Genomic DNA, 27,530 nt, shown 5'->3' on the forward strand with positions numbered 1-27,530 from the left:
GAGTCTGCGGCCTGAGAGGCTTCTGGGTCCTCTATTCCCCACCGAAGGGGTGGAGAAGGTACGGTCCCAAGACAAGAAGCCTCCTCTTCCCTCCTTGAGCTGGAGGCAGAACCCAGACCCAAAGCCTCCTAAGAGCCAGACTGGTGGTCTTTCACTTCCGTCTGGAAGCCCAGTCCTCATACCACCTCCTGCAAAAATACTTCTGCAACAAGCAGGAGACTGGTTCATTTTCAAGGCCGGAGCTAATTCCTAGTAGGCAGCCTGCTAGAAAGAGCCTGGGCTGTGGCAAGAGGCAGATCTGTGTTAAGTCCTTGGGCAAGCAGCTAAGCTTTCTGAACCTCAGCTTCCATATCTGCAAAATGGAGACAATCGCACTAATTTCTAAGTTAGTTGTGAGGATTAAGTGAAACACAAGAAGTGAAAATACCTGGTATGTGGTAAGTACCAAATCACATTTGTTTCTTGGTTGTCTTGAGTCCTTTTAGATCATATTGCAGAAGCTCCGAGTCTCCCTCCAATAAAAATGTTCTTCTTTGCATTAAAACGGGGCCCTCAGGGGCACTTGGGTGGCTCAGTCAGTTGAGTGTCAGACTTTGGCTCAGGTCACGATCTCACGGTTCATGGGTTCAAGCCTCACGTCGGGCTTTGTACTGACAGCACGGAGCCTGCTTTGGATCGTCTGCCTCCCTCTCTCTCTGCCCCTCCCGGCTTACACACTCTTTCTCTCTCAAAAATAAACATTAAAAAAAAAATTAAAAAAAGGGGGGGCCCTCAGTCTTGCCTGCTAGGGTTTTTTCCCTGTGTGACCGTAACATCTCCAAACACTTCTTCCAACCAGTGAAGACCTCCACAGCGTTGATGGGGGCGCTTTCTCTTCTGCACCTTGTTAGAGCCGGACCTGAAGCCCCCAAGAAAAGGGAGCCTTGATATAGCCGACCTAATTCCACCAACTGCTCCTCTAGTGGGCCAGGTTGGGGGAAGTTCCTGCAGTACTTCTGGAGTGGAAAAACCCCAGGTCTCCAGGTGGTGGCTGTTGCACTACATTTGGCCAGCTTAGTCACTGGCGGCAGGCCTAGGAAGTGGTTGGATTCCAGCAGCTGAGGTCCCATGGGGAGCAGCTGCTTCTGTCCTAGGGAGCTGGGGGAGGGGGCATGGGAGAGCAGACATTCTAGAGACTCTCATCTAGTCCACAGTGGGATTGGAAATGAGGCTAAATTCTCTCCTAGCTACTCTGGCCTGAAGTTTTAGGGTGAAAACCAGGCCCCTGTGGCTTGCTTACTCACAAATGGTTTATTTAATAGAAACAGAAAAAGATAGTATAGGGGCGCCTGGGTGGCTCAGTCTGTTAAGCGTCCAGCTTCCGCTCAGGTCATGATCTCGTGGTTCGTGAGTTCGAGCCCTCACCGGACTCTGTGCCGACGGCTCAGAGCCTGGAGCCTGCTTCGGACTCTGTGTCTCCTTCTCTCTCTGGCCCTCCCCCACTCACGTTCTGTGTCTCTTTCTCTCAAAAATAAATAAACATTGAAAGAAAGAAAGAAAGAAAGAAAGAAAGAAAGAAAGAAAGAAAGAAAGAAAGAGAGAAAGAAAGAAAAGAAAAAGATAGTATCCTTTCAGGTAGGGAGGCTGGCTCCTGGTAAAGGTTGGGTGGCTCTCAGGGAACTGAAAGGTGGTCAGACCAGGCCTTGAAGGTCATTTCCAGTCCCCAAAATGCAGGGCTCCATGATTTGGGACATTGCTCTAGATCAAGTAGATAAGAATGAGGGCTCATAGCAAACCCACCACAGCATCCCTAGGGGAGAAGCAGGGCCAAGAGCCAAGACCCAGGACGGAAAAAGTACCAGAGCAAGTCAGACCTCTGACTGACCTTGTGACCCCAGGCAAACCACTTTCCTTGCTGAGCCTCGGTGTCCCCGCTTATAAAATAGGGAGGGCATGCTCCTTTACAGACACTTGCAGCTCTGAAAATCCCTGCTTCATTTCTGGAGTTTTGGCCTCGTCCCTGGTAATCTGGAGACCTGCCAGTACGCAAATATTTATGGAACATTTGGCACCTTGTCAGGTGAGGTAGGAGAAACAAGTAATTTCAGAGTCAGCCTCTGTCCTCCTGGAGCTCATCAAGGACACTCAGATGTAGGCAGGCACACACACAGAAGCGGCTACCTGATACCCAGTGGATGGTGCCTGTTACAGGACCACCCAGCGTGGTCCACAAAGACTTTCTGGAGGAGGCAGAATTTGAGGCAGGCTTTGCAAGATGGGAAGAATTCACTAGTTTAGGGGAAGGGACTAGGGTATCTGTGCAAGGCCTGGTGAAAAGTCAGGGCTCACACATACAGCTGTGTGGGATGTGCACTGCACAAGTTCAGAGGCACTCTGCATTGTAGCTCATGTGACTAGCACTCCCTCCCTGTGTATAACCTCCATGGCCTTGTGTAAAAACCCTGGAAAAATGCTGGGATAGGTGTCTTCCAGGGCTGGTGGGGTGGGGCCCATTTGCCCACCCCTGGCCTGAGGTGATACGATTCTCTCGGCCTTGGGCTGTAAGCTGTGCTCCTTCTTGAACAAGTCTCCAAGGGTTCATGAAAAGAGCTCAAAGAGATCAGATTCGGGTGTTTCTTCCATTGCTTTGTGGGATCCTCAGCAAGTGGCACAACCTCTCCAGTCCTCGGTTCCCTCCTGAAAGTGGGCATCATCAGAATTCCACTCTCCTGGGCGTGGAGGAAGTGAAAGCAGATCACGTATTTAAAGCGCTAGCCCTGGGCTTGAGAAATGATCCGTGCGATGATGACTGACTTGGGGGCAGAGAGAGAGGACGGAGACAGAGAGGTTGGTTCCTGGAAACTACTGGGTTCTGGGGACGGTTGAGTGGGGGCAAGCGGCTTGCAATTGGGCTGGGCAAGAGCTGTTGCCAAATAGCAATGATTTTGCCATGAACTTTTAAATGGCTCCCAGGGCACTAGCAGGGTCTTGTGGGAGAACTGTTTTAGGAAAAAATATTTTGTGAAGAACATTGGAGCCGGGTCCTCAGGGGATTGGAGTTCTTTGCTTCGCCCAGCAGGGATGCTGGGCCACTCCCTGAATCTGAGTTTCTGTGTGTCCCTCACCCCATTAGGGGAAGGACCTCACAGTGGCTAGACTCCTTGGCCACCCTGGGCACTGCCCACCCCAGGCCCGGTTAAGGAGCCGGAAAATGCAGGTATACCTGGGGGAAGTTGAGCTTTCCAGGGAACATCAGGACTCCAGGCAGCCAGACTGGAACCTGAACTCACAGCAGTGGAGTCTATGCAGTCAGTCTTAGTTTCACTCTGCTTACACCGCTCTGCAGACACAAGGCTGAGCAGCCGGAGGCTCCAGCTCACCCCCAGTTACCCCCAGGTTTGCCTTCTGGACCCAGGAATCTACTGATAGGACGGAAGCTTCTTCCAAAGGCTTGGACTCAGCCCAGGCTCAACTTCCTCTTCCAATGGCAGGTGCAGACAGGAAGTGAAGGGGTCTTCACTTGGTGGGGGCACCAGCCCCTCAGTCCTTCAGATCCCATTCTAGAAGCGTGGCCAGGCTCAGGGCCAGCATAATAATAAAAAAATAATAAGTGTTCATTTTTAAATAAAACAGCTTTATTATAATTCTCAGATCTTAAAATTCACCCTTCAAAAGCATACAATTCGGTGGTTTTATTTTATTCACAAAGTTGCGCAATTATCAATCCCTATTATCTAATCCCAGAACGTTTTCAACAAAGACACCCGGACCCAATTAGCGGCCAGTCTCCATTCCCTCTTCCCCCTCAGCCCCTGGCAACCTCTGGTCTCCTTTCTGTCTTCATGAATGTAATTATTCTGAGCATTTCACATAAATGGAATCACACAAAGTCTTTTATGACCGGTGTGTTTCACTTAGCATACTGTTTTCAGTGTGGCATGTATCAGCACTTTGTTCCTTTCTTATGGGTGAATGATATTCCATTGCAGGGATAGGCCACGTTTTGTCTGTCCATTTACCAGTTGATGAACCAGGCTGTTTCCAGCTTTTGGAATACTATGAATAATACCGTTATGAATAGCTAAGTTTTTAATATGGCAGGGGGCCAATATCAGCCTTCACATGTGGATGTCCAGTTGTTCATGTCATTTGTTGAGGCTCTTCCCGCCCCCATTCAAATGTCGTGGCAGTCTCACTGAAAACAAATTGACCATAAATGCAGGGGTTTATCGCCAGGCTTTCAATTCTATTCCGTCGATCTATAATATACGTTTGCCTTTCTTTCAGTTGATTACTGCAACTTTGTAGTAAATTTTGAAATTGGGAAGTGTCAGTCCTTCATCTTTGCTTTCTTTTTCAAAATTTTGTGGGGGCTGTGGGGTGCCTGGGTGGCTCAGTTGGTTAAGCATCCGACTTCGACTCAGGTCACGATCTCATAGTTCGTGAGTTTGAGCCCCGCGTGGGGCTCTGTGCTGACAGGGCAGAGCCTGGAGCCTGCTTTGGATTCTGTGTCTCCCTCTCTCTCTGCCCCTCCCCTCCTCACACGCTGTCCCTCTCCCTCTCAAAATTAAATAAATATTTAAAAAAATTAAAAGACAATTTTTTTGGCTATGTAGGTCCCAAATGAATTTTATAGTATCAGCTTGTCAATGTCTGCAAAAAAACGCAGCTGGCGTTTTGATAAGGATTTTTATGGAATCTGTAGTTCAATTTGGGGTTTATTACCATCTTAACAATTTGTTTTTCATCCATAGACATGTCATTTCATTTATTTAGATCTTCTTTAGTTTCTTTCAGTGATGTTTTGCAGCTTTAAATGTACAAATCTTACACTTCTTTTGTTAAATTTATTCCTAAGTATTTTATTCTTATATCTTTAAAACAAGTATGAAATTGTTTTCCCAATTTCATTTTTGAATTGTTCATTGCTCGAGGGTAGAAATGCAACTGATTTTTATATTTTGATCTTGAATCCTGCAACCTTGCTAAATTCATTGCTTAGGTCTAATTGTGTGTGTGTTTGCACGTACCTGTGCCCATGTGTTTCCTTAGGATTTTTTATATATAAGATCATGTCATCTGCAAATAGTTTCCTTCTCCTCCTCCTCCTCCTCCTCCTCTTCCTCCTTCTCCTCATCCTTCTTCTTCTCCTCCTTTGCAATCTGGATGCCTTTTATTTTATTTTATTTTTCTTGCTTAATTGTCCTGGTTAGAACCTCCAGTACAATATTGAATAGGAATAGTGAAAACAGATATTCTTTTCTTGTTCCTGATCTTAGGGGAAAAGCTTTTAGTCTGTCACCATTAAAAATGATGTTAACTGTTGGGGTGCCTGGCTGGCTCAGTCAGAAAAGCATGTGACTCTTGATCTTCGGGTTGTGAGATTACTAAAAAAAAAAAAAAAAAAAAAAAAAGAAGAATGATGTTAACTGTGGAGTTTTCATAGATGTCCTTTATCAGGCTGAGAAAGTTCCCTTCTATTACTATTGAGTATTTTTATCATGAAAGAGTGTTGGAGTCCTTTAAATTCTTTTTCTGATTCTATTAAGATGATTATATGGTTTTTGTCCTAATTCTGTTTTTTCAAATATATTTATTTATTTTGAGAGAGAGAGAGAGAGAGAGCAAGGGAGGGGTAGAGAGAGGGAGAGAGAGAGAATCCCAAGCAGGCTCCGCACTGTCAGCGCGGAGCCCGGTGCAGGGCTTAAACCCATGAACAATGAGATCATGGTCTGAGCTGAAATCAAGAGTTGGAGGCTTAACCAACTGAGCCACCCAGGTGCCCCTGTCCTAATTCTATTAATATGGTATATAATTATACTGATTGATTTTTGGATGGTAACGCAACCTTGTATTCTGGGATAAATCCTACCTGGTCATGGTGTATAATCCTTTTTATGTGTTGCTGGATTCTGTTTGCTAGTTTTCGTTTAAAATTTTTATGTCTACATTTATAAGGGATATCTTTGTAGGTTTTTTTTTTTCCTTGTGCTAATTTTATATGGAGGGTAATACTGTCCTCGCAGAATGAGTTAAGAAGTATTCCCTCCTTTTCTGTTTTTTAAAAGAGTTTAGATTGGTTCGTCTTTATATATTTAATATAATTCACCAGTGAAGCCATCTGGGTCTGGACTTTTCTTTGTGGGAGGATTTTGATTATTACTTCTGTCTCTGTACTTATCATAGTTTTGTTCAGGTTTTCTGTTTCTTCTTGAGTCCATTTTAATAGTTTGTGTCTTTCTAGGAATTTGTCCCTTTAATTTAAACTATCTTATTTGTTGGCATATAGTGGTTCATAGCATTCCCTTATAAACATTTTCATTTCTGTAAGGTTGGTATTCTTGGTACTATGTCCTCTCTCTCATTTTTTATTTTAGTAACTTTAATATTTTCTTTTTTTTTTTTTTTCCCTCGGTCAATCTAGCTAAAGCTGTATCAGATTTTTTTTTTTTTTAATTCAGGAAATATTTATTGAGACCTACCCTGTGCCAGGCATTGTTCTGTTTTGTTTTTGTTTTTGTTTTTTTTACATTTTTTTCCTTAAAAAATTTAATTCCAATATAGTTAATATACAGCATTATATTAAAAGGTTTGTCAATTGTGTTATCTTTATCTTTTCAAAGAATCAACTTTTGATTTTGTTGATTTTCTTTAGTATTTTTCTATTCTTTATTTCACTTATTTTGTTTCAGTTTTTATTTCTTTCCTCCTGCTTCCTTTAGGTTTTGTTTGTTTTTTTTCTTATTTATATTTTGATTAAGATATAATTGATATGTAACATTATATTGGTTTCAGATGCACAACAAAATGATTTGGTATTTGTACATATTGTGAAATGATTATCCCAATAAGTCTACTTAATACCTGTCATCACACTTAGTCACAAATTTTTTTCTTGTGATGGGAACTTTTATAATCTACTCTCCTAGCAACTTTCAAATATATAATAATATAGTCATCATGTTGTACATGATATCCTAGGACTTATTTATTTTATAACTAGAACTTTTTACCTTTGACCCCCTTCACACCCATCTCACACATTTCTTAACTACTTAAGGTGGAATATTAGTTTATTTATTTGAGATCTTTCTTCTTTTTACTTTGTATTATTTATTTTTAAATATTTTATTTTTAAATTTTTAAATAATTATTAAAAAAAATTTTTTTTAACGTGTATTTATTTTTGAGAGACAGAGAGAGACAGAGCATGAGCAGGGGAGGGGCAGAGGGAGAGGGAGACACAGAATCCCAAGCAGGCTCCAGGCTCTGAGCTGTCAGCACAGAGCCCGAGGCGGGACTTGAACTTACGTGCTATGAGATCACGACGTGAGCCGAAGTCAGACGCTTAACCGACTGAGCCACCAAGCCATCCCTTAAATATTTTATTTTTAAGTAATCTTTGCACCCAACCTGGGGCTTGTACTCATGACCCCAAGATCAAGAGTTGCTTTTTCCTCCAACCGAACCAGCCAGGCACCCCACCTTTTGTCTTTTTTTTTTTTTTTTAATTTTTTTTTTTTAACGTTTTTATTTATTTTTGAGACAGGGAGAGACAGAGCATGAACGGGGGAGGGTCAGAGAGAGGGAGACACAGAATCTGAAACAGGCTCCAGGCTCTGAGCTGTCAGCACAGAGCCCGACGTGGGGCTCGAACTCAAGGACCGCAAGATCATGACCTGAGCTGACGTCGGCCGCTCAACCGACTGAGCCACCCAGGCTCCCCTCACCTTTCTTCTTTTTAAATATAAATGTTTACAGCTGTCAATTTCCCTCTAAGCACTGCTTTATCTGCATCTCATAAACTTGGTATGTTGTGTTTTCATGTGTACTCATTTCAAAGCATTCTTATTTTCTTGTGTTTTCTGCTTTAATCTATTGGCTATTTAAGAGTGTGTTGTTTAATTTCCACATATTTTCTTCTGTTAATTGATTTCTAATTTTATTCCACTGTGTCCAGAGAACATACTTTGTATTACTTCAATCCTTTTAGATTTATGGCCTAAAGTTTGGTCTGTCCTGGAGAATGTTCCAGGACATTCTGTGAGTATGCTCACAGCCCTGTGCATGTATGTGGAATTCTAGATTCCCCGAATATAAGGGCACTTTTCACAGCCCTCTATGGACATTCCATTCTTGTGTCTACTTTTAAGTTTAAGTTTGGTGAGCATTTACTGTGTGCTAGGCCCAGGGCTAGGTCTCATGAACCTCTTTCCCTGATTCTTATAAGAATTCAGTTGATTTTTTTTTTTTTTAATTTTTTTTTTCAACGTTTATTTATTTTTGGGACAGAGAGAGACAGAGCATGAACGGGGGAGGGGCAGAGAGAGAGGGAGACACAGAATCGGAAACAGGCTCCAGGCTCCGAGCCATCAGCCCAGAGCCCGACGCGGGGCTCGAACTCACGGACCGCGAGATCGTGACCTGGCTGAAGTCGGACGCTTAACCGACTGCGCCACCCAGGCGCCCCCAGTTGATTTTTTATTGGAGCATTTACTTTATGGATTAAAAGGCTGGGGCTCAGAAAGGTGGAAGAAATGTGCCCAGGGGCGCATAGCTGGTTGAATGGTGAAGTTCTTCTCTTCTTCCCATGCCTCTACTATACCAGTGTTTCGACATCACAAGATGATTTGAGGTAATATATAATCACTTAACAGTTTTTTTTTTTTAAAGGACTTTTTTTTTTTTTTCAACGTTTATTTATTTTTGGGACAGAGAGAGACAGAGCATGAACGGGGGAGGGGCAGAGAGAGAGGGAGACACAGAATCGGAAACAGGCTCCAGGCTCTGAGCCATCAGCCCAGAGCCTGACGCGGGGCCTGAACTCACGGACCGCGAGATCGTGACCTGGCTGAAGTCGGACGCTTAACCGACTGCGCCACCCAGGCGCCCCGCACTTAACAGTTTTAATTGCGCGCGTGCGCGCGCATGTGCACGTGCGTGTGTGTGTGTGTGTAATTTGTATACCCAATCCATGCCTTTACGTTTAGGACAAGGCATTAATCCGTGATTAACTTTGAAGAGTTAGTCAATCTAAAAACAATTTTAAGGGCACCTGGGTGGCTCAGTCATTGAAGCATCTGACTCTTGATTTCGGTTCAGGTCATGACCTCAAGGTTCATGGGATCAAGCTTCATGTGGGGCTCTGAGCTGACCGCATGGAGCCTGCTTGAGATTCTCTCTCTCCCTCTCTCTCTGCCCCTCCCCTGCTCTCTCTCTCTCTCTCAAAATAAATACATAAATATCAAAAAATTAAAAACAATTATTAAATAATATATGGTTACAGGTGATATCTGTCAGGACAAAAGTTGAGCATGATGGAAGTTGGCATGACACCACATTCTGCCTACACGCCCTCCACTCTGACATTGGGAGTTAGGGTGGGGGAGGGCAGAAGGCGTGTCTATACGGCACCATCCGGTAGGATTTTCTGTGATAACGGAAACATTCTGCTATCTGTACTGCACAATATGGTCGCCACTGACCACATCAAGTACTTGAAATTGTGTTTAATTGTAATTCTTTTAAATTCGAATTCATACAGCCACATGTGATTAGTGGCTGCTATATTGGAGAGGTCAGCCACGGCCAATTTCAGCTCACCTGCTCCACAGGTCTGCCGGCTTCACTGAGCTGGGAGTTGTCGTCCCAGAAGCTCGTACCCAGGAGAGCAGCAGTCGACAAGGCTCCTGTCTCTAACTCTGGATTGTGTGGCTATTCGGTCTTGCCCAAAGGACTGAGTCTTTTCACGCCTCAGTTTCCTTATATGTAAAACAGGACTAATAATTACTGCCCCATATATCACATAAGCTTATGATGAGGGTCATGTGACTAATTTAGGAAAGAAAGTTTTATGAACCATTAAGTAGTGGAGAAATGAAAAAAAACCGTCTAAAAATATTTTCAGAATAGATGCGTTTCTTGGAACAAGTGTGGTCAGGCTGGGCTGGGTGTGGGGAGGCAGTGTGAGTGAATTTGGGGTCATGGAATCTGACCTACACTACAGCCTGGACCTTGGCTTGTCCTCTAGACCACACAGCCTGGGTCTGAACTCGCCTGTGGGCTGTTCCAGAGTAAATGCATCCGATGATATGATGAGAGGCCCTCGGGGAACCCGTACTGACCTCAGGCTGGATCCACACCATTTTCCCGTGGTTTCCCCTACCTCCGTAAATGGCAACTCGAGCTTTCCAGCAGTCGTCCTTGAGGCCTTTCTTTCCCTCCCATCCCACCCCTGAGGACTTGACTTCTATCCAGAATCAGCCACTTCTTACCATTCTCACATTATCACCAGCTCACCCCGGAGCTATCATAATATCCTCCTATCTGGTCCCACCCTTGACCCGCTACAACAGCATCTTTTCCACTATCATCAGGGAGATCTTTTCCAATGCTAAATCAGATCAAGTCTGCCTTAAAACCCTGTAAAGGCTTCCTGCTCCACGGGGGAAGCCTGCATCCTTCTGGTGGCCCACAGAGCCTACCTGCCTGTTCCCTCTGACCTCCTCTCCAAATACTCCACTCCAGCCATCCAGCTTCTTGCTGGTCCTTGAACACATTAAGCCTCAGGGCCTTTGCACTTACTGTCCCCTTGCTTGGAATGCCCTCCTGCCAGATACCCTGTTGGCTCACCGCTAGTGCCTCCAGGTCTCTGCTCAAATGTCACCTTATCAGACGGGATTTCTGTGTACACCTGACAAAATGATCATCTCTGTCTCTGGCCCTTGCATGCCAACTTCCCGAGGACAGTGCCCGGGACGTACTTGGCAGTGTCATTCTTGCTGGATGAATGATGTTCTGGGCAGATGGGATCACTAGCAGCTCAGGAAACTTGCTATGTGGTTTGGACAAACTGCCCTCTTTGGACTTCAAATGCCCCATCTGCACAATGAGGCCTAAATAAGGGACGGCACAGTCTTGAAGATTGCTCACAGTTTGAAAGAGTCCTTAGGGCCCCCGATTCTGCTCTCGCGTTCGCCTGATGTTGGTGAGGTGGCCCTCCAGAGGGGTGTTGGACCTCGGGCTGGCTGAGGCATCACTTAGGAAGGAGAAGGATGATGGGGCGCCTGGGTGGCGCAGTCGGTTAAGCGTCCGACTTCAGCCAGGTCACGATCTCGCGGTCCGTGAGTTCGAGCCCCGCGTCGGGCTCTGGGCTGATGGCTCAGAGCCTGGAGCCTGTTTCCGATTCTGTGTCTCCCTCTCTCTCTGCCCCTCCCCCGTTCATGCTCTGTCTCTCTCTGTCCCAAAAATAAATAAACGTTGAAAAAAAAAAATTTAAGGAAGGAGAAGGATGAGATCTAAGTTGGGTCCCTGGGGTGGTCCACAGGGCCAAAAGACAACTTCTGCAGAACATGGGCCTCTTGGAAGCTGCTCCGTTGGCCTCGGATCCTTTTAGATACTTCAGTCCAGGTCCCCTGGGCCTGTTTTGTTTTGTTTTGTTTTGTCTTTAAGGTCCTCAGGAGCTCCTCTCATCTTTCTTGCTTAGAGGCACGGTGGCCTGCCGCTCCCCTTCTGGTTTATCAAGTCTAGCCCCCGGCACTTCCTCTCCCCACTTCCTGAGCAGTATTTCCTTAGGATTTTCTGGCATTTCTTTCTCCTCTTCTGGGAGGTCTCATCTCCCCACCATCCCCTCAGACCCCAAACTGCAGAGCCCCACTCCCCCCGCCCCGTTTCTCATGGACATGGGCGTGTGTCCAGGAGCCAGGCCCGTCCCCTCTGTTCCTCCCTTTTCTTCTCCAGCCGCACAAGGGGCTGTCTGCTGCTTGGGCTATTTTTATCCCAGGAGCTTTCTCAAGGAGAGAGCAGCATGGTCCCCGAGCCAAAGCATGGGGCTGTGTCCCTGTGGAAAACCTCCCCTCATGGGGAAAGAATCTGGGGTTTTGGGGTGTTTTTTTTTTTTTTGGGTCCTGGCTTCAAGCCTTCAATTTTTGTGTGTTCCTTGCTAATTTATCAAGGTTTCAGTTGTTGAAATGTTGTGTTTTTATAGGGACGAAGGCAACACCAGATTATGAGTCAGGCTTGGATGTCGTCTCTTGTGTTGTTGTGATCAGCCTGCGTTTGGGTTTTTAAAAAAAAACTTCTTACCTTATTTCTGTCAATAGTGGAGTGGAACAAAGAGGTATAATGAGGCAGGAGTGGCAGTGCAGAGCAGAGCTAATAGGTCCTGAACACCCACTAGCATCAGATTCTGTTTTCTATGCTTACAAGGCCCCTAGGAAGAAGGGACAGTTAGTGTCCAGGTTTTATATGTGGGGAAACAGAGACTCAAAGAGATCAAATAACTCGCCCAAGGTCGTCCCGGAACACATGAAAGAACAGAGATTTACCCCCAGGATTTGGGAAGCAACTGATGGCTCAGCTTCCTGGGTTTAAGTCTCGGCCCTGCCACAAGGTAGCTGCGTGACCTGAGGCAGGCAGCTTCACCTCTCTGAGCCTTGTGTCCTCACCTGTAGAGTAGGGATCGTAATACTGGCCTTATGGGCATTTGGGAGGATCCAGCGAGATGCTGTGTAAAGGGCTTGGGGCAGAGAAGAAAATATATGTTGGCATCTGCACTCCCCCTCCCCCCCCCCCCCCCCCCCCCCCCGCCTTTCCTTCTGGGTCACAATCGTTCCAAAGAGCCAGCTGCCTGTCGGGCTCCCCAGGCATGTCTGTGGAGGTTCCTGCACCTTGTTTTTCTTGTCCTGGGAGTTTTCCTTTTCCGCGGCCTCAGAGAGTCTGAGGTCTGGACAGTAGCACCCTTTGAAGATGGCTGTTTTTGCGGAGAGGAAAAGAGTAGGGAGAGAAAGAAAAGGAAGTGTCAGCGGAGATTCCAAGGGTTGAGTCTCAGTGCTGTCGCTGCGTTCGTTCATGTACTCTGAGAAGCGGGCACCACAGTGCAATTCAAAATATAGCATGTTTATTGGAGGCAACACCTGCGAAGCATGACTGGAGGGGGCAGGAGGAGGCGGGGAAGAGCCTTCAGACCGTGCTTTCCTGGGAGAGAAGAGAGAAGGAAGGGGAATGAGGGATAGAAGACTCTTGCATTGCAAGACAATTGCAAAAAAGCCTCAGCCAGGCCGATGAGGAGTCCTTGAGCCAAAGTAGGCCGGTGGAGGAACCCCACGTCTCCCGGGAAGAGCCTGTGCTGCTGGCACCCTGGTCCTCCATGGGCTGGGAGCAGCCTGGGGGAAGCAGAAGCGGACCGCAGGGAGACTGCAATGGTGGATCCAGGCGGACAGTGGCTGGGGCCGTCAGTCCATTAAGCCCCACCCGACAAGAGATCCCAGTGGTCATTCTCACAGCCACCAGCTTGCTTACTCACTGGGCAACCGTGGGAAATGTGCTGAAGCTCCCTGACCCTCAGAGTCGGCATCTGTGAAAAGGGGATGATGATAGTATATCCAGGTCCAAGGACTTGTCTCCGTGTTCCACTGCTGTGTAACAAATCATCCCTGACAGTTTTGGCTTAAAAGAGTGATGTATTATTACTCATGATTCTGTGGGTTAACGGGGATAGTTAGGTAGTTCTGCAGCTTTGCACATTATGGCTAAGGTTACTCGCAGGGGCTAAAATCAGATAGGCCCTCCTGGCTGGGAGCGGATTGTGCAAGGTGCCTCCCAGCCTCCAGGCTGTCTCTCCACATGGCCTCTCCCCACTACGTGGTCTAGCCTGGGCTTCCTTACAGCATGGTGGCTGGCTTCGAAGGACAAGCATTCCAAGAGGACAAGCCCCAGGGCCTGAGCACTTGTCACACCTCTGGCTGGTACCAGGCTTGCTAATGTCCCATTAGCCTAAGCGTATGGCATGGCCAGTCCAGGGGACCACCCAGGACATTCACAGGGCTGTGGGAGGGGAGGGAAGTGATAATGTTGTTAAGTGCTTCAAACACGCACCCAATGAAGAGTGGCTGGAGCATCATGAAATTGCTCTCAGAAGGGCTGGAGGGTGAGGCTGGGGTGGGGTGGGGAGGGGAGGGTGAGGGGGGGCCCTCTCTGGCCCTGAGGGGAATTAGAAGACTGGGCTGGGGGGAGGAAAGATGCCGGAAGCTGTGTGGCCAGAAGGATGCCCAAGAATTCCTAGGAAGAAGGGAGGTGGTAGGGACCAGCTTCATGGAGTCTGGGGATGGTGTGTGTGTGTGGGGGGGTGGTTAACTCAGGTCAACAGAAGCCTGATAAGTCGGGGCAGGCCTCCCTCTCAGGGGCAAGAAGACTTCCCGCCGAGAAGTTTCCTGGTGGGAAGGATATGGGCACATGTGGTGTGACTGGAAGGAAAAGTCCTGTGGAAGCTCCGCTCATCATTTCCTGGGTCTGCCGGGTGAGAGTCACAGGAGTCAGCTCCCTCCAGAACATTCCTTGTAACTGCTTCAGTCTTGAGAAACTGGTGAGTGTGTAATACAGCCCAGTAGTGATGGATGGAAAGAATGAAGGTTTAAATGACGGGGTGGAGGAATGCTTTGGTGGATGGATGGCCGGACAGACTCTGGAAGAGGGGAGGCTCCAAATTTATCTGTTATCTCACATAATCTTCGCAACCGCCTTCCCTTATGTCTTCACAGATGAGCAGCCGATGCCCAGAGATGCTTAACAACTTAGAGCCACACAGTGTGTAGGTGGCTGAGCTGGGACTTGAACCCCAGAACCCTGAGAACAGCTCAGTATAGATCCCATCACACCATATCCCGTACAGAGAAAGGGACATCTGAGGGGACCACAGCAAAGAGGGCCAGAGAACAAGCAGATGAGTCTGGCACCTGCCAAGGCCAGTCAGCCCCGCCCCCACCCCCTAGGGAGCTGGGCCACCTGCCTGCTTTCCCTAGTATACCCAGGGCCGAGGTCACTCGGTCTCCCTCCCAGGACCTGGGCTCTTGAAGGGGGGGGGGGCCTCCACTTTGAAGGGTGGGTGACATGCGTAGATAGTGTCACTGGAAAACGAAACAAAACTCTTTTCTTTGTGCCCTCGGCAGTATACCAAGTCCTGGGCAGAGGGAGAAAAAAGCATTTGGAACAAACTCCTCTTTGATGGCCGAAGTAGGAAGACCTTGGGGGAAAAGCAAACAGAAAGAAAAGTCTGACCTAACTGAGCCACAGCTCTGGCAGGGAGAACAGCTTATTCACGTTTGAAGAGCTATCGAATGCTGGCAGCATATTAAGTGCTGAAGGCAGGGAGACACTGCCATCCAAATAAATCTAGGCACAGTAATGAGATGGAGAAGCCAGAGGGGAGAGCATTGGCAGGAGAGGTGGGGTGGTGGGGAGGGAAGGATCGGGGAGGCGAAGGGGCCGGCCAGCATTCCAGGCAGTGGGTTAGGGCGGCGGTTTCCCTAGCAGACCCACTTTGTTTGCCTTGGAATGTGGTTCTCTGTCTTGGGGAGTCTGATGGAAGCTGTGGCCTTTATCATCCCTTCGCCAAACATACGCGCAGATAAAATGTGGGGTGGGAGGAGAGACCCCCTGCGTCCCTGCCACACAGCCCCTCTGAGACAGTGGTTCTTAACGAGTGGCATTCACCTTCCTGCCCGCCCCAGAGACACTGGTTTTGGGGAAAAGCTTCCCAGGTGATTCTGACATAGCGTCCTGGTTGAGAATGCTGTCCAGGGGCTCCGGGAACTCCAGGTGAAGTTCTTTTCGGGAGCAAAGGTTTTTTTAAGCTAGCAGTGAGAACAAGTGAATCCAAGCCAGGAATGTACCTCATATAGCTGGAGGTGTCCTTACTGGTTTGGGACCCCCAGCCAGCTCTACAGGGCAGTTAGTGATTCATATACCAGCTCTGGAAGATCTGTGCTGTCTTCCCGTCATGCTTAGATTCAAAGCCAAAGTCTTTATCGAGGTTCACAAAATCTCACGAGATCCTTTCCTCAAATACAGCAAATACATGCTCCTACCTCAGGGAGGATACTGTCCTACCTCTGGACAGTGTTTCCTCAGAGAGCCCCATGGGTTACTCCCTCACTTTTTGTGGGTCTTTGCCTAATGACCTTATCTAAATAGCATTCCTTCCCGCTGTTGATCCCTTACCCAACTGGAGTATTCCTCAGCATTTATCCAACCATATCTATTCATATATGTCGTTCATTTTCTATCACCTGCTTGAGAAGGTAAATTGCAGGAGGGCTGTATCTGTTTTGTGGCCATCCTTGTCACCAGGACCTAGAATAGTGTCTACCACATGGCAGTTGCTCAATAAGTATCTCTTGAATGGCTGAATAATGCTAATGTGCTTCTCCCGGTTGTCCAACAGGATACGAATGTCATTTTCAAATTTGGTTAAAACCGCCATGTAAACAGCAAGCTGCTTTTTGGATCTGTTTCCCATATGTAAACATGTAAACTGTAAACAGGTAAACAAAGAGCAGTTAGTTACCTGACACCTACTATACGCTCAGCCCCCACAGGCTAAAGGGAGGTACAAGCAAAGAGTCTTTCTCTTCAAGGTCCTTAGGGTCCTGTCAGGTATGAGTGCTAAGGTCAGAATACCCAGGTGGGCAGCTGCTCAGGACCTTGAAAGACAGTGGTCGCTGCTGTGAGGGGCTGGCGGGGTCAGAGGGGCTTAGCGGAGGTGTGCCCTTTGAGGAGCAGGACCCAGAGGGCAACCACGCGGGAACCAGTGAGGTACCTGGCTCTGAGGCCCCGCCAGAGCAAGATGAGTTGCGTGAGCCAGAGCCACGGGCCCCTGACTTCATGGCGTCTCTCCTCCACCTCCCTACTTGGGGTGGCCTCATACAACCCGGAGACCGGCCAAACCCAACAGGACCGTTAGGGGACTGGTGCTTTGGCCAAGTACCCAGAGAACACTGGGAAGAAGGCCTGGATTCAGACATGCCTGGAGTCAGGCATCAGTGCAGGTGGCGTAAACTCGGATAACGTTGAGGAAAACTCGCTGGGTCTCAGTTGCCCCACTTGTAAGGTGAGGCCAAGGGCACTCTCCTCACTGGATTGTGGGGAAGGCCAGAGATGTGGACCCAGAAATGTGGATGTGGACCCCTGGACCCGTGTCAGCAGAGAGAGCCCCTCATTACAGACTCCCAGGTTCTGGTCACAGGTGTGTACGGGCCACAGTCTTCTGGGGTAGCACCCCCCCCCCCAAACTTAGTTTCATGTCTGTCTTTGAGAAGGCACAAAAGACCGTTTGTTTGCAGCCTCCTCCCCCTTCTGCCTTTCTCTGTGCCTCAGGCTCCTCTCTGAAGTGGATCTTCCTGTGGCCGAGTGGCTACTTAAAAGATCAGGGGACTGAAATCAAGGGGGTAAGAGTGATAGAGACAGGGAGATGGTGGGGGTGGAGGGCCCCTGGGTTCCGTTCTTGAGGGAGGAGCTCTGCCTCCCCCCCCCCCCCCCACCGCCTCCCTGCTCGCTTTCCAGACCTGGAAAGAGAACCCAAGGGCCTTCCAAGTTAGGCCACGCCAGGCACAGGACTTGGAATCTTTCTTGCTTTGCTTTTGGAACAGAGAGATGCCAAAAGCAGCTGGGGAGGAGGACGGAGGGAGGAGCAACAGTGCTCGTCCAATCTGGATTCGAATCCTACCACTGATGTTTTCTAGTCGTGTGACAATAGCCAGGGCACCCCACCTCTCGGAGCCTGGGGTCCTGTCTATAAGCCCGAGACCCCCAGGAGAGCCTCAGAGCACAGGGCGGCGGTGCGTTAGAACGGGTTGTGTCGCCGGTCCCTCGCGCGGCGCGCGAGCCGCTCGGTGCCCAGGCTTCCGCGGGTGCGCACTGCGCGCACCGGGCCGGCTGCTCCGGGAGGGCGCGGCCCTTCGCCCACCTTTCCTCGTCCTCCCGCCCGGGCTTCGCCGCGTCTGGGGAGGTGGCGGCCCTGTTCTCCGAGCCAGAAAGGAAAATAGGGGTTTCGCGCCCCCTCTTGGCGAATCCATGTTACGGCTGTTGTGGTCGGAAGTGGGACCACGGGAGAGGCTCTGGCTGCCGCAGGTTGTGGGCAACGTAGGAGGTCGTGGGAAATGGGGGTTTTCCTCTGGACAAGTCTTCACTCCGCCGTCAGCGTTCTCCTGCTGCTGACAACTAATTCCCTCAATTCCGTCTCAACCGCTGATAAGTTGCCAACAACACTGAACAGACATTTTATAACCAAGAAGCCCCTCTGTGCCTTGAAACTATGGCAGAACCAGAGGGGGACACAGACCTTAAATTGCATATGGCATCCGTCCGTCCGTCCACCCACCCACCCACCCACCCATCTGTCCACCCATCCGTCCACAAATATTGAGCTTCCCTAAAGGCCAAGCACGGTTCTTTGCCTTTGAGGAACATCAGTAAACAAAACAACTGAAGAGCCTTGGCCCTTGTGGAGTTTATGTCTGAGAAGGGGGACTGATAACAAGCAATGCAGATAACAAATTAGAAAATATATGGTACACTTGGAGGAGAAAAGTGCTGTAAAAAATGACAGATAGAATAGGGGAGGAGGTACCACGGTGTGGTGAGGGTGGGAGCAGGTTGTGGAACAAAGTAGGTGATCATAGTAGACCTCTGGGGGAAGGTGACGTTTGAGCAAAGACAAGGAAGTGAGGGAGTGAGCCAACCAGGTACTGGGGGCAGGGCAGCGCAGGCATCAGAGCTCAGCTGGAGCAAAGGCCCTGGGCACACTCCCTGGCTTGTGTGCTTTATACCCTTGGCATGGGCCCCTACACCTACCTGGGGAGTCAGGGAGGAAGATTCCTTGGAGGAGCATAGACTTAGTCTGCCGAGGAGGTGAATCTGTGAGTGGGCTTTCTGAGTGGAGGGAACAGCATGTACAAAGGATGAATGAGAGATCCTGGCATGCTGGGAGAGTTACGGGAGGGTCAGTGTTTGGTGTTGTTGCCTGGAGGCGGAATGGAAGAGATGTGCAAAGAATGGGGTTAGGGAGGTAGGCTATCATCGATTATTCTAGAATCTGATATGCCACACGAATGAGTTTGGATTCAGAGGTTGCAAACTGATGGCTGAGGGGCTGACATAAACTGGTCAAACCATTTTGCTCTCTTTGCACATTTGTTACCATTGTGTCCCCGAGGTATTTGAGTTTATAACCCCTCAAAAAAGGGGAGCCGTTGGAGGATCTTAGGCACAGGAAAGATGTGATCAGATTTTTCCATTGGAAGGTATTCTGGGGCTTCTTGAAGCCAGGGACCTTTTCCTGCATTCTGATAGTCTCAAGGTCTAACACAGCCTAACACAGGATCTAACACATGTATCATGGGTACATAATAGGTACCCAGTGAATTGTTTTTAGCTTTAATGAGTGGGGGGGTGAACAAATAAATGACACAAGGAATGGGCCGTCAGGGCGGGCCAGGCTGGGGGACATGTGAGGTCTTAACCCTCTGCAGTAAAGTGCCAGCCCGCAGCTCATGCTTCCTCTCACTGCGGAGTCTGCCTGGGCAATGTGTCTCCAAGAGTAGTCCATAATCACCTGCCATGTTTGTTTTAGAATGCAGACTACCAGGCCCAAGTGTAGAGCTACTGACTGGAATCCCTTAGTGGAGCCCCAGGCATCTGTACATTAAACCAACACCCGCTAAAGTTGGAGGAGAGTCGCAAGGCAGGGTATTTTCAGACTACAGCCTGCCTTTGGCCTTGCTTCTGTTTGTTGGCCCTCAGGGAAAACAGAACAGGAACTGTCAAGCGTGAAACTGATAAGCCCACACATAGTTATGCAGCAGTTCTCTCATTTTGGCATATATCCTCTGATTCGGCCTCCACATCACCCTCTGTGAGGTAGGTTTCTTGATCTGCCCCTTTGACAAGGAGTAACTGAAGACCGGAAAGACCCGCAAGGATATGCTGACAGGTAAGGCTGGGGGGATTGGGACCGGGCTTTCTGGCAGCCAGCCACTCCAGTGCTTCCTTGTCGAGTTGTCCTTCCTGCCCTGGGTTAACCCACTTCAACCTGGTCTCAATCATGGCCTCTCCAGAAATGGGGAAAATTAGTAGCTCATTTGTGCTTTAATTGAGATTTGCTCGCTACCAAATGCTGGTAGTATTTGAATCACCTGACCGTCTTGAGCTACCACACGGCCCCGGCCCTAGTCTACTTCCAAGAGCCCCTGGCTCTTTCTTACCTCTCCAGGTGGTGCCAATGCCTCCAAAGTTTGAGAACTGTGGCTCAATGTGTGGTTCTTCCATGTGTGGATATTGCTGAGCCTTTCCTGTAAAGATGCGAAGAAAGGCCATTTTAGGTAATGGGGAGCTCCTGGGGAGATCCCTGTGGAAGGGAAAGGGTGGATCTTATTATTGCCCTTGACACTACTTTGTACTTAAAAGCAGAGCATGCGAGCACAAAGCAAGCTTAGTGACAGGAGGAGGGTGGTGGAGAGGTCTCTGAGCCCTGACATTCAAGGACAGTTTCACCAGGCATAGTAAGGATTTTAGGCTGGAGAAGAGATGAGTGGAAACAGAGATAAAGGTAAATGTGGAATGGTAAGGAGGGGGAGCCGTGGGATATGGAGTCTGAGGCGGCTTTGGATGAGACATTGCTGTGGCTTCAGCTGGGGCTCCTGGACCCCCAGTGGGGTAGGACCCACCATCTGACTTAGGTTTTGGATTCCCAAAAGTGAGTACCAAGTTTTGAAGGTATGTGCACCCTTCCAGGAAGAGGCCTTGAGGGAGGATGGGGCCTGGGGTTAGCAGACTTGGGGTTAAAGCTCCCCTTTCCCATCCTACTTGTGTGAGTCACCTCCTTCTTTTGGGCCTCTGGTTTTTCGTCTGTAAAGTGACGCTAATGGCAGTGCTCTGCTAACAGAGTCCTTTTGAGGATTAAATCACCCAGGCCAGAGCTTCGCTCCGACAGTGCTCAGTCAGTGTTAGCTGTCACTGATAATATTGTGATTTGGGAGAGTTTTGTGTCCTCCCCCCCTCCAAAAGTTTACATCACTCATGCTCATCCTGGATATATTGGGGGGCCTTGTTGAATTCAATGGACTGTAATAAATTATGTCATTAGTTGCTCCATCCGAAAGCTGGGAATAATTCTTATCACCTAGAGGTTAGGATTAAATGCTGCGTGTGGCTGGGGCTGCTGGGCAGCCGCTAGGCTCACTCATTAGGTAAGTGACCCGGGTTGAAAATGCTGGTCTAGTGTTTATTACCAAAGTCTGGTTGGCATATGTGTGCAACACAGGTGAGGCTGTGTTCCGATAAAACCGTATCTACAGAAACATGAGTCGGGCCTCTATTCTATCACTACACTCAAGTCTCTTGTAGATCATCTGCTAATTCTCTAGTGTCTTCCAGGCAGACACTAGTAATCTGTAGATAGCAGAACTCCAGATTGCCTTGTTCTAACTCTAATTTCTTTCCTTGTCTAATCTCAGCCAAGACCTCTGGTACAATGTCAGCTATTTGACAGTGACAATGGGTGGCCTTTCCTTTTGTTCAGGAGTTCAAACCTTTCAGAATTTCCCAAATGAGTAAGAGTCTGGCTTTTTGGCTGAGAGATGTCTAATGTTAAAGAGGTATCCATTCATCCTATTGTCTAAGTCAAGAATGGGTGTCTAATTTTGTCAGATGTCTTTTTAGTGTCTATAGATCAAATGATTTTTATTCCCCTAGGATCTGTTAAGGAGAAGTTCATTCAAACCATAGGGTTGAACCATCCTTCCATTCTGTATGATTCCATTTGGTCATAAGGTTATGTTACGATGCGTTTGGAGTCTGTGTGCAAAGTGCTATTCAGCTTTTAAATATTGATAATCTGATGATGGGTAAACTTGTCCACAGTTCTTCCTATAAACTTCATCAGATCTGTTATTGTTTAGTTGTAAAATGTGGGTGTGTTTCCTCTTCTCTGGACAGTTTAAATAGAACTGGAATAATATACTTCTTTAAATATATGGTAGAGTTCCTGGTGAGACTGTCTGGACCAGTTACTTTTTTAGGGAATTAGTCCTTTGATAACTTCTATGTAAATTGATTTCTTTTGACTTTATTTCTCACCTGGGATTAGGATTAATACACTAAATTTTAAGCTAAATTAGTAATTTCATCCAGACTTAAACATTCTCTAAATGTGCTTTTTTTTTTTTTTTTTTTGAGAATTGGCTCTTCATTTCTTTCCTACTATAAATAATTATGTAAATGTGCTCCTGTGTCCTTGGCACCTGCCCCCATATGGGTCTTGCCACTTAATGGGCTAGCACTGGAAGCAAACTTACTTGGCTATTTACATCCTAACAGAATTTTAAATTAGCTACAGCTGCATTTGAAAAACCGGCTTCCTAAATATATTAAAATTCCTAAGTGTACAATTTGAACTATGACAAACGGTATAGCCATGTAACCACAACCTCAAGTTATAGATCACGTCATCTCCCCAGAATGTTGCCTGTACCACATTGCTGTCATTTTCCCAACCTCCTCCCCAGGCAACCTCTGTTCTGATTTTTGTCACTATGGGTTACTTTTGCTTGTTCCATAAGTAGAACTGTGCAATATGTACTGTGTCTGGTTTCTTTCACTCGGTTGGCCTTAGCTTTTAAAGGCAAACTTACTTGCTCAGATTAGTAGTATCCTCTGCACAAATCTAGTCCCTCTAGCAGGGAGGAATTGGTAACACCTATTGAAATATTGATCATTTGATGGCTACAGGATTCTAGGTTGGGAGTTACTTTCTCTCTATATGTTGAAAATAACATTTCAGGGGTACCTGGGTGGCTCAGTCGGTAAAGCATCCGACTTCAGCTCAGGTCATGATCTCACGGCTCGTGAGTTCGAGCCTTGCGTCGGGCTCTGTGCTGACAGCTCCGAGCCTGGAGCCTGCTTCAGATCCTGTGTGTGTCTTTCTCTCTCTCTGCCTCTACCCTGCTCACACTCTGTCTCTATTTCTCTCAAAAATAAATAAACGTTAAAAAAATCTAAAAAATATAAGAACATTTCATTGTTTTCAGGTTTCCGCTGTTGGCTGAAGTCAGCTTTTGGTCTATTATTCCTCTGAGGGTAACTTTTTTTCTTGGCTGATTTTTGAGATGTTTGTCTTTTTGTAGATATATAATCTCCTAAATATATACGTATATACATATATGTATGTATATGTAGATTGCTTTATTTTAATTTGCATTTGTTGGGCTTGCTGAATCCATGCTGCGGTGTCTGGTTATTTGGCACTGATAAAACATCTTACTCAGATTGCTTCTGCTCTATTTTTCTCTTCCTTTGGGACTCGAAATGAATATGTATATGTACATTTTAGGTCCTCTGCTATCTTCTTTTACTTTTGTGTCTTCATGTCACGTTTTAGAAAGTTTCTTCAGCCTCTTCTTCTGGGTCATTAATTTTTTCTTTAGCTGTATCTAATTTGATGTTAAACTCTGCCGTTGAGGCTTTTCACTTTTGGTCAGTGGATTTTAACCTCTAGAATTGATTGATTTCTTTCAAATTTGTCCTCTTAATAATTTCCATTTATTCTGTCAGTTTTCAGACTTGAGTTTCTATCTCCTTGAGAAGAAAAGCAATCATTTTATAGTCTACTCTTAGTAGCTGGAGTCCAGTTTAGTCTTTCTGTTGTCTGTACTGGTCTTACCTCATGCTGCTTATTCATGTGTCTGTATTTTGTGTTCTGGACACTGTATTTGAAAAGTCATCCTCTGAAAAATGCAAGTAAGTCTAAGGTAACCACTTCCAGAGTATTTGTCAGCTTCTGCCCAGGGGCTTGGAGTCAATACAGGAGGACAAGATTGTTGGGTGAAGTTAATCCGCCTTCAGCAATTGAGACTTCCTGGACATTGTGACATGAGGCCAAGCTGCTGTCCATGTAAGGGCTGGTTTTCTTCTAGCTTTCTCTTGTTCCCAGGAGTTCTGGGCTAACGTGGGAGGTCTGAGGTTTAAATCCTGGCTCTACTGTGGCCTAGAAGTGACTCATCTTCATGAAGCTTCAGTTTTATCCCCTTGAATTGAGGTATCTTCTTATCTTACATATGAGAAACTGATGCCCAGACAGGGGAGATCATTCTCACAACATGCTACAATTGGTGAGTAGGAACTACAAAATAGAATCTAGGCTCTACAAGGCTGCTTTTACCTGAGACTTCAATTTTGCAACTTGTGTTTAGGGGTCTATTTCCCCCACACCTTGCTTCTCACGCACATAAAGGAGGCTCCGCAATCCGTATCATACTTTCCATAACAAGGAGGAAGTATCTGACTGAGGCCCAAGGACTGGGACACCAGGAGAAGCTGGTACATGGCAAAGGAAAGGAAGGTCAGAGGGCAAGACCGAGCTAGAGAGCTTGTAGGGTCCTAGGGAAAGTGACATAAAAATTGTCCTGCTTGGAGTCAGGTGCTGGCATTGCAAACAAATGAGCTTGTTCTAGCTCATTTCCCATGTTCATTCCCTATTCCCAGCTTCTACTGTTTGTCAGCCCTTTGGCTCTTTTCGGAAGGTTGTTGGTATCAGTTGGGCTCGTTCTGAGCCATGGCTTCTAGCTGTTATAGAAGACCCCTGAGTGTGACCTAATAGGCAGATGGTTGGAAGCTGGGGAATGTTGAAACCAAGGGTATGTACAAGACAACTTGAGGAAAGGGTTGGTACACCTCAATACCAGACAATTTAGGGGCATTATTGCCTTTGTGGGCCAACATTTTTCACAATAGACTTTTCTTATAGAAGATAAAAGTCTTGGCAGAAATCTAACTGCCAGGTTTCCTCCTGGCCTTACCACATACTCATTTCAAATACATTTTGGGGTGCCTGGGTGACTCAGGTTAAGCGTCAGACTTTGGCTCTGGTCATGATCTTGCAGTTTGTGAGTTTGAGCTCTGCATCAGGCCCTATGGTGACAGTGTGGAGCCTGCTTGGGATTCTGCCTCTCCCTCTCTCGCTGCCCTTTCCCCACTTGCTGTCTCTTTCTCTCAAAATAAATAAACTTAAAAAGAATTTGGGGGCACCCGGGTGGCTCAGTTGGTTAACCATCCAACTTTGGCTCAGGTCATGATCTCATGGTTTGTGGGTTCGAGCCCTGTGTCGGGCTCTGTGCTGACAGCTCAGAGCCTAGAGCCTGCTGAGAATTCTGTCTCTCTCTCTCTCTCTGCCCCTTCCCTGTTCACACTCTGTCTGTCTCTGTCTCAAAAATAAACATTTAAAAAAGAAAAAAAAATACATTTTGCCAAGAAAACACACTTCTTCTAGGTACTTGCCTTAGCACTATTTGCTGTTCCATAAGCCTGCCTGGAGAGGTTCTCATCCTAACTGCTTCGAGCAGCCTTTCTCCTCGAATAGCTTGTTGGGCCACACTGGCCTCCAGTTTCCCTACCTGATCCTGATCACTGTTTTCTTTGTACCTGGAGTCCCTGGCTGAGGGCTGGGTGGATGGGACAGAGTCGTGGAGTTTTGGTAACATCAAGGACTTCCAGGGCAAGAAGTTCAAGAGAGCCCCTAATCCAGCCTGAACTTGGATTACTGCTTAAAGTCTGGGACCATGTGCTGGTCTAGTGGATATTACAGAGCTGCGATAGCTTTGGTTTTGTTATTAAGGTGATACAGGACAAAGACCCTCAATATGTGAGAGCGTAGCCCTGGAAGAAAGCAGAAACCCCCTACTTCTTGCCCATTGAAGAGAAATCTTGTCCAGCAGTGTGGCCCTTCCCGCCAAACTCCTCAGAACCAGCAGGGATGATAGGCACCACCTTTTGGAAGGCAAAACCACAGGAATCTCTGTTGACACGTAACTACCCCTCTATGCTATCCGAGTATAGATTTTCCTTGACTTATGATGGACTTCTGTCCTGATAAACCCGTTGTAAGTTGAAAATGCATTTAATACACCTGAACTACTGAGCATCATAGTTTAGTCTTGCCTACCTTAATTATGTTTAGAACACTCACACTGGCCTACAGCTGGGCAAAATCCTCGAACACTGTCCATTTTATAATAAAGTGTTGAGTATCTCGTTTAGTTTATTGAATACTGAAAGTGAAAAGCAGAAGGGTTGTATGGGTACAGGATAGTTGTAAATGGTTTTTACCCTCGTGATTGTGGGGCTGACTGGGAGCTGGATCTTGCTGCCAGTGCCCAGCATCATGAGACGGGATCCTACGGCACATCACTGGCCCAGGAAAAGGTTCAAATTCGAAATTCCAAGTACAGTTTCTACCGAATGCGTGTCACTTTTGCACCATCGTCAAGTCATAAAGTCAAGAACTGAACCATTCTAAGTTGGGGGATGTCTGTATCTGGAAGGACCGTATGAGCTCCTTATCTGCAGGGTTGAAAGCCCCATTGAAATGACCCTTTAACTTGTAGGGGAGGGAGTCTGAGCCAGAACAAAGGATTTTGCTTGTGGAACAAAGGGTTAGTCTAGACATGAGAATTTATATCTGTTCAATCTCTTTCTAAACAGTATGCGTGTTCCTAATTCTGGTGCGTGAAGTTCTTTGTATCACTGCTGATGAGAAGTTGCCACCCTAAATCAAGACTCAGTACTGTTTCATCCTGTGGCTGTATCTGGTCACCGCTCCATCTTCTATAGCAAAGTCCTCATGGCTTTGCTCTTCTCTTCACTGACTTGGCAACATCCTGTGGTTGTGTCTCTCCTCCTAGCTACCTATAAGCCAGGCACTGTGCTAACGATAGAATGATGAAGGCTGACCTGGGGAGATACTGAACATGTAACAGTATTAAGTGTCATGAGGGGGATGTATAGATTGCTATGGGCATATCCCAGGCAGACTGAACATGTTTTGGAGAAGTTGGGCAGAGTGTCCAGTACTTTGAAGCGCTGGTGCAACAAACCTGTGAAGGAGGTAACGAGGCTTTGCATATGGCGGGGATGGAACTTAGAATAAGAACCCAGAATATGGCATCTAGTGGAAGGGCTGTAAATCTAGAATTTTTTAGGAAAAGAGGTCTCTGTGTCTGGGAATATGAAGATCGCCATACAAAGAATTAGAGGCAGCTGTTGGCCTCAGGTTTTCTTACTGTGTGGCTTCTTGCTCTCCGATTTGTTTGGTTGATTCTTCAAGGCTTTTAAAAAGGTGTTTCTTAGGTCTTTCCCATCATGTTGACTTCTCTTCAGATGAAAGGTTGGTCTGAATAGTTAGAGGCTCTAGGGGCGCCTGGGTGGCGCAGTCGGTTAAGCGTCCGACTTCAGCCAGGTCACGATCTCGCGGTCCGTGAGTTCGAGCCCCGCGTCAGGCTCTGGGCTGATGGCTCAGAGCCTGGAGCCTGTTTCCGATTCTGTGTCTCCCTCTCTCTCTGCCCCTCCCCCGTTCATGCTCTGTCTCTCTCTGTCCCAAAAATAAATAAACGTTGAAAAAAAAAATTTTGAATAGAGGCTCTCAAAGTAGAGTCTCAGGAACTTGTTCGAACTGAAAATTCTCAGGCCCCACCCCAGATTTACCGAATCAGTCTGGCAGTGAGGCCTCGCCATCTCTGTGCTAACAAGTCCTCCAAGTGATTCTGGTGAAGTTTGAAGTTCAAGAACCATGTATCTAGCCCCTGGTTACTAGTGATGGAAGTCTGAGGCAGCTGTCACAGGGAGCAGGTTGAAGGTATTTATAAGGAAATGACACAAAGAAGGATAGAAGGACTGAGGAAAAATAGACAAAAAGAGGGGCTGATGTTCTAGAACAAGGGATGGCAAAC

The 27,530-nt window shown here is 47.1% G+C and overlaps 1 protein-coding gene across 1 annotated transcript in view; it reads left to right on the plus strand.

Moving 5' to 3' along the window:
- The window catches only part of ACCSL (1-aminocyclopropane-1-carboxylate synthase homolog (inactive) like), a 54,189-nt gene that overhangs the window by 15,186 nt on the left and 11,473 nt on the right, over positions 1 to 27,530 (plus strand). The window lies entirely within an intron of this gene.

Source organism: Leopardus geoffroyi, chromosome D1 (assembly GCF_018350155.1).
Source record: "Leopardus geoffroyi isolate Oge1 chromosome D1, O.geoffroyi_Oge1_pat1.0, whole genome shotgun sequence".
Lineage (NCBI taxonomy): Eukaryota > Metazoa > Chordata > Mammalia > Carnivora > Felidae > Leopardus > Leopardus geoffroyi.